Genomic DNA, 13,482 nt, shown 5'->3' with positions numbered 1-13,482 from the left:
TCTAAAGTTTTAAGTAAATAAGATTGTGTCACAGAAAGAAGCATACCATACATACACCATTAGGGAAACTGTACATATGTGTGCTTTCTCTCTGGATTGATATTCAACCAACCCAGCTTACCATTTACATTTCACTCTGTGGTTATTTCATTAATGTCTCCTTTACCAGAATATTATCACCCAAAGTAGAATTTCTTTTGGTTCCCAATGAAATAGATTTTGGCAAATAGTATAATTTCTCATAGACAGTGCAGACATATGAGGGAGTGGAGAGAAAGAACTAGAAGGGGGAAAAGGCTTTCAAACTATATTATTTATTTAATAATGAGGAGTTCATTCATTGACTCCATCACCTAGAGCCCATTCCTCCTCTCCCCATCTCACCACCACCCCTACTGTCACCAAGAAATGCACTTATAAGATGGGTGGCCAAGAATGGGGGTGTAGTTTTGGGAAGGGCTTCACTGTTTATCCGTGTGTCAAAAGGTCAGGCCCATAATATAAAGTAAATGGTGCTGAAGACATGGTTGTGGTCCAGGGGATGCATAATATTGATCCTATCCAGAGGTCTCCAGACAGCAGGTTTAGTTCTTAGTCTGTATTGTTCTATGGTAGCATTGCCCAAATCGTGCCATAGAGAATGCCAGTTCCTCAAGCTTTTAACAAGTACTCCTTGCACAAGGTGGTGTGGTTGTGCTTGTTTGGGCAACTCTCATAATTCTTTGCATGAAGACCTCTCAAAGCCTTTAAGATACTAATAATATCATTATGATTCTCCAGGAAGGGAAATCAGTATGCAGCATTTGCCAAACCTACTTGAGCACTGAAAATTTTTTTTATTTTATTTTCTGTTATTTTGAAGCAGCTGATCATATCCTTAGGAACTAACATTTCACTGAAGCTAGACTATTGGCTGGAGTCCCAAGGTTTATATTAACACAGTCAAAAATTACAGCCTTCAGTTTATGCCAATAGAGGAGAAAGCAGGAAACTGAGGCAGTAGTCACAGTCTCTGATTCCACATTCTACTTACCGTTTTCATCATTTTATTACAAGAGACACAAGGATTGATATGCTGCACATTTTACGGACCTCTTCCACCCCCTCAGGGGCAATGTTTGGCATGAAGGATAGACAGAATGGATCCGAGCAACCTGACAAAAAATGTGAGAGTAGCAGTTCTCATTCCTTCTACAGAAAGAACTAACTTAGAAGTAAATCTGAATTTGAATCCTCAGAATATACCAAAGTTTAGAAGAGGAAGCTTAAAAATCAGTCTACAAAAGTTAAAGCTTCAGTATATATTGAGCTCCTGAACCATATGTTTTATGTGGTTCTCTGGCTGTGGGTTCTCCTTTGCCCTGCTTTACTTTGTCCCTGCAAGGAAGGCAGCATATTCTGATCAGCAGCTCCAAAGACTGTCATTAAGCACTGGGTTTGATTTTGTCTTTGGCCGCTAGGCAGATAAGAAGCCCAATGTTGTATCTTGTTTTTTTTTCTTTTTCTTTTATCTTGTTAGTTTTTACCACTTCACTGATTTATTTTCTCTAAAATAACTGTGCATATTTAAATTTAAAAATCTTAATGAGGCCTGGGGGTTTCACTTCTGTAATCTCAGATTTATTTTTATAGGTTAGTTAGAGGTAAACTGGCCATTTCTTTAAGTTTTAACAACTGAAATGCAAATAGGGCGAGTATATCAGGTAACAGACAGGGAGAAAACATTTCTGTTGATGTACATGTGCTTACAATCTGTATAAAAAGGCAGAATCATATCTGTTGTCTGTCTTACCTATCTAGCAGTCATCTCTATATATAAATGGCAGTTTATGAATGATTTTGCTATTATACCTTAATTGAAGTGAAATTATATCACCAAATATTGAGCAAGCATTTCATTATCACTAGAAATGCATTTTTAATATTTTGATTAAAGATCCAATGGCAACTCTTTTTAACTGAAAAAAAGAATATGGTAGGTCAGGCATTATTTTAAATCATAATAATGACTTTAAATATAATTTAATATCCAAATAGAAGCAGTAACGTTAGTCCCAGTGATGTCATTATTTTCTTTCCATAACTGCTAAAATAATCTGTTCACACTTATTTTGAATAACCCCTCAGAGGCATGAATCTCTGAAACTGGCGTAAGCGCTCCTAACAAGTTCTGTTTTCTCAGCTGTGTGAACGCACATTCAGGGCAGACTTCTTTCCGGAAAGGGCGGTGACTCCCAGAACTCTTTAAACCTTGTTTTTGTTTTGTTTTGTTTCATTTTTCCTCCCCCAAGAATAATTTGATTTTGCTCTAATTTGAGCAGAAAACTTCATGGATATTTTTGGAAGATGGGGGTAAGTATTTTCCAATCTTGTCGAATACATTTATGCTCCAAGATTTACCAACCTTGACACATTCACTAAAAATAAGGTTATGATTTTAAGACACTGTGATTGCTGGAAAAAAATAATTTTACCACCATATGTTTCACCTTGAATATGCTGAGCCCACTCTCTATAAGGCAGAAATGATCCTGCCTTTCAGTCTTCATCTCGTTTGTCCTCTTATTATTGTTGGAAGGTTGCAGGGTAATCACTTTAAAATGTAATCTAAAACATAAACTTGAGCAACTTTTACTCTAATACTACTTGGTATGTGGTTTCAATAAGTAATTTTTTTTTTAGTTTTATTTGCTTTATAACCTACTTACTGCTCTAGAATAAACATCTGCAACAGTTTCCTGAAGTTTACATTCAATTCTAAATTACTGATAATCCCCCCAAATGAATCAAATACACCAGAAAAAAAATTTTAAATTATCCTTTTAGCTTAGCTATCAGTGAACTAGGAAAAAGAAATGCAGATTACCCTACCCACTTTGTAGTAAGAATACATAGCATAATCTTTTCAGAAAGAAATGATAAAATGACACAACTGACATAAGTAGGCAAATTAAATTAAGAATTTACAATAAAGGTGAACTCATGTATCCTCAGTAGCTGCTTTGCACACTGAAAGCAGTTTGCATTCAACATTGAAAGAAGTTTGAATTCAGCACAAAAAAATATTTGAGATAGTACTAGTTTCAGCAACCAGAAGCTCTAGAAGGATCTATTTGTAAGAATTCCTCAGCATAAACCCTAAAAAAATAACCTCTATGATAGAATCCCAATGTTGTTCCAACTTCCAGTTTATCAGATTTTAAACTTAGCTACTAAAAATATACTATATTGACAAAATATTAGTTTTGAGAAAAAGAGCAAATGACAACAGAAAAGAATGAGACATAGATAGTTGAACAGCAAAGATGGAGACATATCAATAAATAAAGTTGGCTGTGCCTGTTCGACTGTAAACAAATAGAATGTTAGCACAGGCTAACAGATTTCTAACTGTGGGTTTGCTGCAGCTATCCCTACAGCCTTTATCCCAGGTTTTTAAACAGTCATATTTAGATAAAAAGGGATCTTTTTTGTTAGCATATAAATACCTAAGAGCTGTGATGTAACTTTCAATCTAAAACTATATAGAAAAGACAAATATTGCAAGCAATTCTATTCATGTGTTTGCCCAGATTAGGTTTATCAGGCTTTATTCTCCTGCATACACTCTAAAATAAATGTTTCTTCAATTATTATAAAAAAAAAAAACAGGGAGGAGGGTATAGCTCAGTGGTAGAGTGCATGCCTCGCATGCATGAGGTCCTGGGTACAATCCCCAGTACCTCCACTAAAAAAAAACAACTAAATAAACCTAATTACCCCCCAAAAAACAAAAAAAATTATAAAAAAACAACAGCAGAGTTGAGTGTCATTTTAACACAGGTATTTAAAATGAAATCCTGGCAAAGCTTTAAATAGAAGGGGAACACACCAATTAACTAGTCAGCCTTACCTTCCTTCAGAACTCTGAATAGTTTTAATTATTCAGTAATTCAGATTCATAGAGCAACCAAACTTTAAGCAATTAGGTAAAGAAAAAAAGCAATTGTCTTCTTATACAGCCTGGATCTCAATGGAAAGGGAAAAGAACAAAGAAACATGCCCTTATTTTCTTAGTAATCACCAACCAACATGCAAAAATCATGAATTTTTAAAAAGGAAATTTCACTTGAAAAATTTATGTTTTGCCTAAGACTTTCTGAATGGTGCAGGATTCAGTGAGTCCTTTAGTAACCCAAAGGTTACTCTCTTATTACACGCTTTAACATTACATCCTTTAATACAATGGGGAGAATATTATATTGCTCTTATTGCATCCTTTAATATAATGATTCCATTTTGGATGACTTGGGTAAGTCAATTATACCATCTGTGTTAGGCATGCAGAGAATATAAACCAACTCAAATTTCCAATAAAATAGTATTGGTAGAATTTGTTCAATTTGATAAATTTCTGTTATATCTTTCCCACTATTAGAAGAGAAGTGCCCAATGAGGTGTTGCTTAGAGCATGTTGATGCCGCTTACCCAGCAATGGCTGCAACATGGGGCTTTTTTAAAGTTCTTGAATAAAGGCCGAAGCAGCATCACGCCGGTCTCATGCAGACAGAAGAGGGCAGGGGTGGGCCCGTGTGATAGTTGGGAAAGCTCTTGCTCCTGCTCAGAAGTGGCACCTCTCTGTCCTACTCACATTTCCTTCACCAAATCAAGGCTGTCGCAAAGCTTGGTGAAAATAGTCAGAGGAAGACGATCCTTTACCTCGAGGGGACAGCGAATAATTCGACAAAACTATATGATCTTGGTCACAAGTCATCCATCCCCTTAATCCCAAATGGATGTGGTTCTTCCTATCTCAGCTAAAATACACTGACTTCCCCAAAATTCAATCCAATCATGACAGAGACTGAAAGTCCAAGATCTCATGATAATAGATACTCTGGTCCATTGCAATTTCAAAAACTTACCTGGGCAAATGTTTCAGGGAACCAAAGGTGGGAAATGTTCCTTTACCAGTATTAAAGAATTCTGTCTTGGGATAGCTGATAATTCCTGGGGATAGCTCCTCGAGTTTATAGCTCTGCGCGGTCCTTCATTTATTCTTAGAATGGTCCTTGCTTTTCCATTATCATTATTTGCTGAATATGAAAGAAGTATTAGAGAATATGCCAACCTTGAGCACTGAGCAATTTCCTTAGCCTGCTTCCTGCTCAGAGCAAGTTAGGAACCCAGAATATATTTTAAGTCCCAAGCAATCACACTCTTTTTGATCCAAGTGGATAGTGTTTCTGAAATACAACTCTTTCAAAATCTTGTTTTAATCTCTTTGCTTCCAGGCAGCAGTATGTGCAAAACCACATCCATAATTATCTTCCAGTCACACTTCTCTCTCTAGACGTCTTCCTTACACATGAGTTTATCAGACACACGTAGGAGAGCTCTTCCTTTGTTGTTCTTTTTCCCTTGAGCCATTTTGTTGACCTTCAGGGGTCTACTAGGCCGTACCTTAAAACATTTGGAGATGTTATCACAGGCAAAGAACTGCCTCAGAGCTTTTTAACTGCTTTTTTGCATTTAAAGCAATTCTCAACTTTATCTTTTACTAATTACTTATGAGAAATAGTTGCTTCTTTCACCCGGTAAATCCCGGAACTTCTGGAGTCTCTCTATTCCACGGTTGTAAGGCAGCTAACTCTTTTCCTGGGTGGTCTCTTTCTTCATTGTATCTTGTCAAGTGCAGTCAGTGGCCCCCAGCACACATCAACACCACTCTGTTTCACAGAAATGTACCTGAAGCCATGCATTTATTCAGTATACTGCCTTTCTTTCAAGAAGTTTCAGGAATTGTTTTATCAAATGCTTCCCAAATGCATGACATAAGTCACCATTCTTCCAGCGTCTGATAATGATTTCCTTGTTCCTTACTGCTGTGCTCTAAGGTCAATCTCACAAGTTTTAGTATTTTTATTAGAATAGCAACCAACTTCTGTAAGCAATTTTTGCATCAGCTTTCAGTAGGTTATGCTATGGAAGCAAACACCCCGCAAATGTGAATGAGTTACAACAACTGAGGGTTATTTCTTGCTCTCATTACATGCTGGCTCTAGGTCAGCTGTGACTTTGCTCCAGATGTCTCCTTTCTGGGATCTAGGCCAGAGACGCTGATCCTACCTGAGACATAAGATTCACATACAGAGGGGGAAAAAAGCAATGGCAGAATTACCTGATAAATCTTAAATTTTATGCTCCCGAGAGGCATATGGCACCTTCATTCTCATATCATGAGCTGAAGCAAGTCTCATGTCCCAGCCTGATGTTAATGATATTAGAGCAATATAATATTCTCCCAGAGTGTGGTACAATCTATCACAGATTAGAAATAAGATGTTTGTATTTCATCCTTGGAGAGCAGAATGCAGAGCTGGTTGAAGGCCAGTGTATAATAGTAACCTCAGAATATTAACCTCTCCTACAGACCAGTACAATCATCAGAGATCAATCAATGATTATTTAACATCTCTGTTGCTGCATTGTCTTTCTTCTTTATTCTATCTACTTGGTTATAATAAGATTTTTTTAAACTATTCTATGAAAGTCCGGCATAAAGTGCTAACACAGAGCTGTCATTTCCATTGAGGCCCAGTGCTATTATCTGAAACCAGTTTTAGAACTGATTATTTAATTTCAAATCAGGAAAGAAAGAGCTCTGTACCACATATTTCAGCTCAGAAACGTACCTACTACTTTGATTTTAGAATAAGGATAACTTTCCCCCACTCGCACCCACGTGGTTACCTCTGGTCTCACTTCCAGCTATTAGAGGGACCAGCAAATTTACCCTGTAGGCCACATCCAGCCCACCGGCTGTTTTTATGCATAAGCTTTATTGGAACACAGCCTTGCCCATTGATTTATATATTGTCCATCTTTACTTTCACGCTACAATGATGGGGTTGAGTCACTACAATAGGTACAGCGTGGCCCATTACAGAACTTTTTTATTTTTACTATCTAACCCTTTAAGGAAAAAATGTGCCAACCTGTGCTCCATAGCATTAAATGTGAATTTAATAGTAAAATTTAATATACAATGATGTGATACTGAAAGACTAAGGTATGTTATGTCCTGAAAATTACATATTACATTGAGGAGTGTATCAGGATAGCTTCAACTTATTACATTATCTGTCTAATTGCTTGCACAGAAATTCAGCAATAAAATGTATAAAACCTGAACGAAATGCTTGATTTGATATTTCTATTTACATAAGACCATACGCAAAGTCAAATAATACTTTTTTAAAAATCTAATACCAGAAAATCATAATAAGTACTACAAGAAAAAAATACAGTAAAACAAATATATTCAAAATTAGCTATCCTGAAAGAAACAAGGTATTATTTGAAACAAGGTATTAATAGTTGCCAGTTTCCTTCACCAAAAATCATCTATCTCTTTCTCTCCAATTATAAACTATTAATATTGTTAATAATTAATAACAAATATTCTAACCATCTGAGTTTGGGTTCACTTCATGTTTAAATTATTCCAGATAGCACATTTGTAGTTATTGAAACTATTTCAATAAAATGGTTTATTCTAAAGAAATAAAGCAAAGTGATATTTTTTGGAAGGAGGGGCGTATAGAATTTCTTACCACTCATATTATATAATACAGACAGATACCTCTTACAAAGGACTGGCTGCTAAACACTGTTTACTACAAAATTTATTTATAACAAAAGCTCTTTACGGCAAAACCGTTAAGATGTGTTCTACTGAACAAGTCTCATAGCACATTAGGCAAAGGCCTTTCTACCCAGCACCCCACATAGTAGAGAACACTTCAATTCTATTGTTCCCATTAAAGCCCAGTCAAATATTTCAGGAATATAAAGGGATGATCTTACATCACAAATTCCAATTAATAACATAATTAATACATTATAGAAGTCAATGCTATAGAATATTATATGGCTGAGAAAAATAGTGTCAACCCATGCTCAGTACTGTGGGGAGGTAATGTTGTGAGGTAGAAGGGCAGAGTCATTGATACTGATACTGATACTATATTTCTGCGGTTATAGCTCTACTTACACACTTAAATGAAAGCACAGTGAAGACTGGAAATTACATTGGTTGGGTTACACACGTAAGGAGCTTGGCAGATGCCACGTCGTTTGTTAAAAATGATTAAAGACAATTTAGGTGATACACAGAAATTTAACCCTTCATGAAGCAGACAGTGTCCTCTTAGAGAACTGCAAAATGGGGAAGAAGGCAAGAAGCTTTTATAAGATAAAGAACAAGAGAGAGACAAATAGAAAATATTCAATTGGCTGGACCACACAGGCAACCTTCTTTAGGGTGAGAAGGCCCAGAGTTGACTTGACTTCTGGGGACTGGTATCCTAGATATATGGTAGTCCCTCCTTATCTGAAGTTTCTCTTTTAATTATTTGTGGTCAACCGTAGTCCAAAAATATTAAATGGAGAATGCCAGGAATAAACAATTGGTAAGTTTTTTATGGCATGTTCTGAGTAGTGTGATGGAATCTCAGGCCATCCTGCTCCGAACCTCCCTGGGTATAAATCATTGCTTTGTCCACAATATTGATGTTGTATATGCCACCAGCCCATTAGTCACTTAGTAGCTGACTTGGTTATCAGATTGATTGTCTCAGTCTCGCAGTGCTTGTGTTCAAGTCACCCTTATTTTACTTAATAATGGTCCCAAAGTGCAAGAGTGGTGAGGTTGGCAATTCAGTTATTCTCTTACTGTGCCTGATATATAAATTAAGCTTTATCATAGCCATGTATGTATAGTATATATAGGGTTTGGTACTATCTGCAGTTTCAAGCATCCAGTGGGGGTCTTGGAACATATCCCTGTGGGTAACGGGGGATTACTGTACTACATTTCCCGTCAAGTGCAGCATTTATAGGGACACGAAAGCATCTAAGTTTTGGTTTGCTGATGTGACACTTTGGGCTCCATCTTGGGCTTAAGAAGTTATTTCAACATGTCCTAACAACAAGTAAAAGGCTGAACAGACTGAAAAATCAACGACTTTTTAGGACCCATGAGAGGGCAAGACACAGGGCAAATAACTGCCCCCACGATGGGAGAGAGAAACACATGAATACAGGAAGTCGTGGCTTCCCAGAGCAGAAACCACGACAGGACCAGAGCTGGGGGAGAGAGCCCTGAGCTGCAATCGATGAATTGCTAGTGAAGGAAACCAGATGTCACCCCAAAGAAAGCCTCTGACAGAAAAATTATCTTGAGCTGAAGGCAGTTAAGAAGCAGCTAACACATAAAGAGTTCTCTCTTTTCTGCTTAAAGAAAGCATATAAACTCTCTTCTTCCTGGAGACAGTCTTACCATCCCAGAGGAATCTACCCCATTCACACTGTAGAACTGCTAGTTCCTTACTGCATTTGTCCCCTCCCATATATTTACTTCCCCACGGTTTGCCACACTTTAGAAACCTAAAACTACTTTCCTTTGTCCTCCTATTTCTTTATAAATTTATCATTCTTTGTTGAAGATGCTAGATAAGCTGGAATTCTGAGCCGTGATTTTGAGTTACTTTTCATTTGTTTCTCCCCAGTGATGTGGGCTGCGTGTAGTAATAAGCTGCTTGTTTTTTTCTTATTAATCTTTTTGTTGAAGAGTCCTAGCTGAAAACCTAAGAGGAGTAGAGGTAGTCTCGTCTGTCCTACGCTGGAAGGTCAGTGCTGTCAAAAGCCAAACTCTGCACACTGAGTAAAACAAAGCAGAAAGAGGAGTTAATTGCAGAGGTTCCAATCTGCAAGCCAGGAAACTCAAAGCTAAGGGAGCAATAAATTCAGATTTGCTCACAGACTAAGGGGTTGCTTTTATCTGGGGTAAATATGAAAGTAACTTGCTTTTTCAGCTGACTGGTTGCCCAGTGGTCCTTTTTCCTTATTTGAATCAAGGTAGCTGACTCATGGGAACAAGGACTCAATTGTGGCATGAGCAGACTTGGGGTTTGAGGATTGGCTGGCATCCTCTGCTGATTTCTGAGAAGAGGTGTAAATTCCTACTGCTTGTGTTAGGGAAGGTCAGGCTTTGTTTTCTTTAATGCGCCTGCCTTGGCCAGCTCTGTTCTGTCCCCAGCGTAACTCCATTTTAGTTTGGGTTCTACAGAGTGAATATCTCTGAGAGTTAAAAACTCCAGGGGAACCTGGTCTTGGGATGTTGGGGGTGGGGTGCACAATTTTGTGAGATTTATCTCCAAGAGCTGGACCCCACAGATTCTCATAATAAGTATCCAAGAAAAATTCCCTCCAGATTCTAGCAGGGAGCTGGGGCATGGCGGGGAGGAACCATTTTGAAAGAGTCCAGGTCACTCAGTTCTTCTAATGAGGCCTGCCCTCAGGGGAAATCAGTCAACCAGAGCATAACCTGCTAGGGTATTAGCAGAGCCTAACTGACCTGGGAGAAGGGAAGTACCCAACCCCAGCTCACTGTAGCCATCCTGTCCCACCTAAAGAGGGAGAAACAAATTGAGAAGCGTTTGTGAACTTCACAGTCCAGAGGCACAGCTTCACATGGAGAAGACTGGAAGCCTGAAGAGATGTACACCGAATTTTAACTATGGTTTCCTCTGGGGAGAAACATATAAGAATGGAGACGGGCTTCTTAAAATCTGGTATATTTTCCTGCGTGTTCATGAAGTTTTCAAAAGTCATATGGTAAATGTATAAATTTTTAATGCTCAGGAACTGCTATCTTATTATGAAAACGTATGAAGCATTTAAACTACCAGTGCAGAGTATGGTGCAGGCTATTTGTAGAACTGAAAACCAGGGGAAGCAGTTTTCTAGCAATGTGAAGGAAGGCTGCAGTCCAGTTATTATGCTCCTGAATGATGCCCTGAAAATTGTTGAGAGACAGACAAACTCCTGGATAAAAGAGATTCAATGGGAGCTGACATTCTGAGGAAACTTTTGCTCCTTAGCTATTCTGAAAAAGCTGTTCTTTGTGAAAGAAGTACTTGACCATCATTTAAAGGCATACACTTCCAAATATCTTAAAAGCTACATGGGAGGCTGTGAAAATAATAAAATTTGGTTTATAATAACTATTGTGACATTGGGAAGTAATTCCGTATTAGTAGACCACAAGGATCAGGCCTTTCTGAAACTCCATTTTTTCACATGTGAGTGTGTTACTGCATTAGACGTGTGGACCCCCACTTGGACCCCGACTCGGGCCCCTCTGGCTCTGTTCAGGGAGTTCTTTTCCCACTCAGATTCGCCCAACAAGCGCTGAAAACGATGATGGGACTGAAACAGCATAAGCTCTCTTAAGTGACCAGAGACTGGAGAAGTCCAAACTTAGTTGGTAAATCAACTTCTCCTGGGGGCGGGGTGAGAGGGGGAGATCAAGGTAAGCTTTTTAAAGGTAGCATTAATGAAGGGGCGGTATATGTATTGGTTTCCTGGGAAAAGGTGGGGTTCTCCTTGGAACTAGGATGTCTCCTCTTTTCTTCCCTGTATGGTTCCAGGTTTCCTGTCTTGGTCGCTGGCAGTGTCACGTAGCGTGCTGATGTATCACAATGAGTGTGTAGCAAGGCTCAGGTTCTCTAGGGGTCACGATGGTGACTTAAGCAAGTTACAGCTGGATTTTGTTTTTCTCTTTTGTTTCCTCCTTTTGATGTTTGGTTCTGCAACTGAAGCAAGCACACCGTTAAGTTTCCACTCAAGGGAGGGACCAGGGTATGGTTCTGGGACAACCACCTCAGTGACAAGTAGAGAGAAAGATTTGGGGAAACCAGGCCAGACTCTGAATTGAATATCAGTCAAGAACTTGACCTTCCATGAGGGAACATTTTTTAGTTTGTTGGTGATTAGAAAAAGACCATGTTGTGTTATCTATAAGTAGCCTAAATCAGGTTTTAGGGAGAAACCTGGCATCTTTGCTATGGTCAGAGTAGGTTTTAGTTTTCAAATAAGACACTTAACTGATAATTTTACTTACTGTAAAATATTCAAAACTATACACTCTTGGCTATTGAATAATGTGGTTACCAGGAATTGTCAAAAAGCATCTCAATTGTATTGAGCTATAAAATGATCAGAAATGTACTTTATCAGTGTTTTATACTTTATAAGTTTTTATAATTTAGACCTGATAACTATTAGCTATAGGTTGGTTTTATAGTGAATGAGATTTCTGAATGCAAAGAATATATTATTGATAATTTACCTACTAAATACATAACAACTCCATTTTATATTATCCCTTTTTTTTCTTTTCAAAAATTGCATTAAGCTTATCTCAAACCATGTTACTGATCTCTGGAAACAATTGATGGCTTCAAAAAATATCTGGAAATATGGTCAATAGATCCAAACTTAGTACATATTTAGTACAAATTTATGGAGAACTGACTATGTGTCAGATATTGTATTAAGAAAGGCAGAATAGGCAAAGGTAATTGTTATACAAAGAACTCTTATACAAAGTTACAGTACCTATGTCTTTTGGATTCCTTATACCCAAGTCCAGTGTTGGTGGAGGATTCCCCTACAACACCATGCAATTCTTGAACACCAGCAGGATTTGGGAGAATTTAACTCAATTCTGACCCTATTTACCAGGAGATAGCCTACGATTCCACAGGTTAAGGGTTCAGTCCCAAAAGATGCCAGTCACAAGCCCCAAGTTGTTATCTGTATTTCTTACTGACTGGCTGTAAGTAGAGGTTCCCAAGACTCACTCCTTGGGTTGGTTTAATATGCTAAAGCAGCTTACAGAACTCACGGAAACATTTCACTTACTAGATTACGAGTTTATTTTTATAATAGGATAAAATTCAGGATCAGCCAGATGGAAGAGATGCATAGGGCAAAGTGTGTGGGAAGTGGTGTGTGGTGTCCATGGTCTGTGAACACCACTCTCCCTACCCCACCACCCAAACTCCACATATTCATCAACCAGGAAACTCCACAAAACTGTCCTTTTGGGTTTTTATAGAGACTTAATTACCTAAGTATGATTGGTTAAATCATTGACCATTGACAGTTCATTCACCCTCTAGCCCCTCCCCTCACCCTGAGTTGGAGAGGTGGGACTTAAAGTTCCAAGACTCCAATCACAGGGTCGATTCCCCTGACAACCATCCCCCCATCCTTAGGTGACCTGGGGGAATTCCAAGAGTCACCTCATTAACATAAAATATGATTTTTACCCTCTCTTACCATTTAGGAGATACGAAGGGTTTTAGAAACTTTGTGCTAGAACCAGGAAGAAGATCAAATATATATTTCTTATTACAAATCACTATGTCACATTAAGGGTATACATTATTTACATTTGTCAGATAGAACATTGAAAAATAGACTTTAAAGATAAATATGAAACTATATAAAAATAAAAACAATTCTGCTTTATGTGCTTTACTTCAGCATGGATAACATCATTGAACATTCCCTTTTGTTCAGTATTTTTAAAACATTTTATTTACAAAATCTCATAAAAGTAGAAATAAGCAGCATTTGAATTTGAAATTT

The 13,482-nt window shown here is 37.9% G+C and overlaps 1 long non-coding RNA gene and 1 other non-coding gene across 2 annotated transcripts in view; both read left to right on the top strand.

Moving 5' to 3' along the window:
• LOC140698276 (uncharacterized) overlaps positions 1 to 13,482 on the top strand; it is a 334,247-nt gene that overhangs the window by 181,559 nt on the left and 139,206 nt on the right. The gene's annotated exons all lie outside the window — the stretch shown is intronic.
• On the top strand, positions 3,655 to 3,727 carry TRNAA-CGC (transfer RNA alanine (anticodon CGC)). Its single transcript has one exon. It is a non-coding gene; the product is annotated as a tRNA-Ala (tRNA).

Source organism: Vicugna pacos, chromosome 9 (genome assembly GCF_048564905.1).
Source record: "Vicugna pacos chromosome 9, VicPac4, whole genome shotgun sequence".
NCBI lineage: Eukaryota > Metazoa > Chordata > Mammalia > Artiodactyla > Camelidae > Vicugna > Vicugna pacos.
This window is presented reverse-complemented; position numbering and strand designations above follow the sequence as displayed.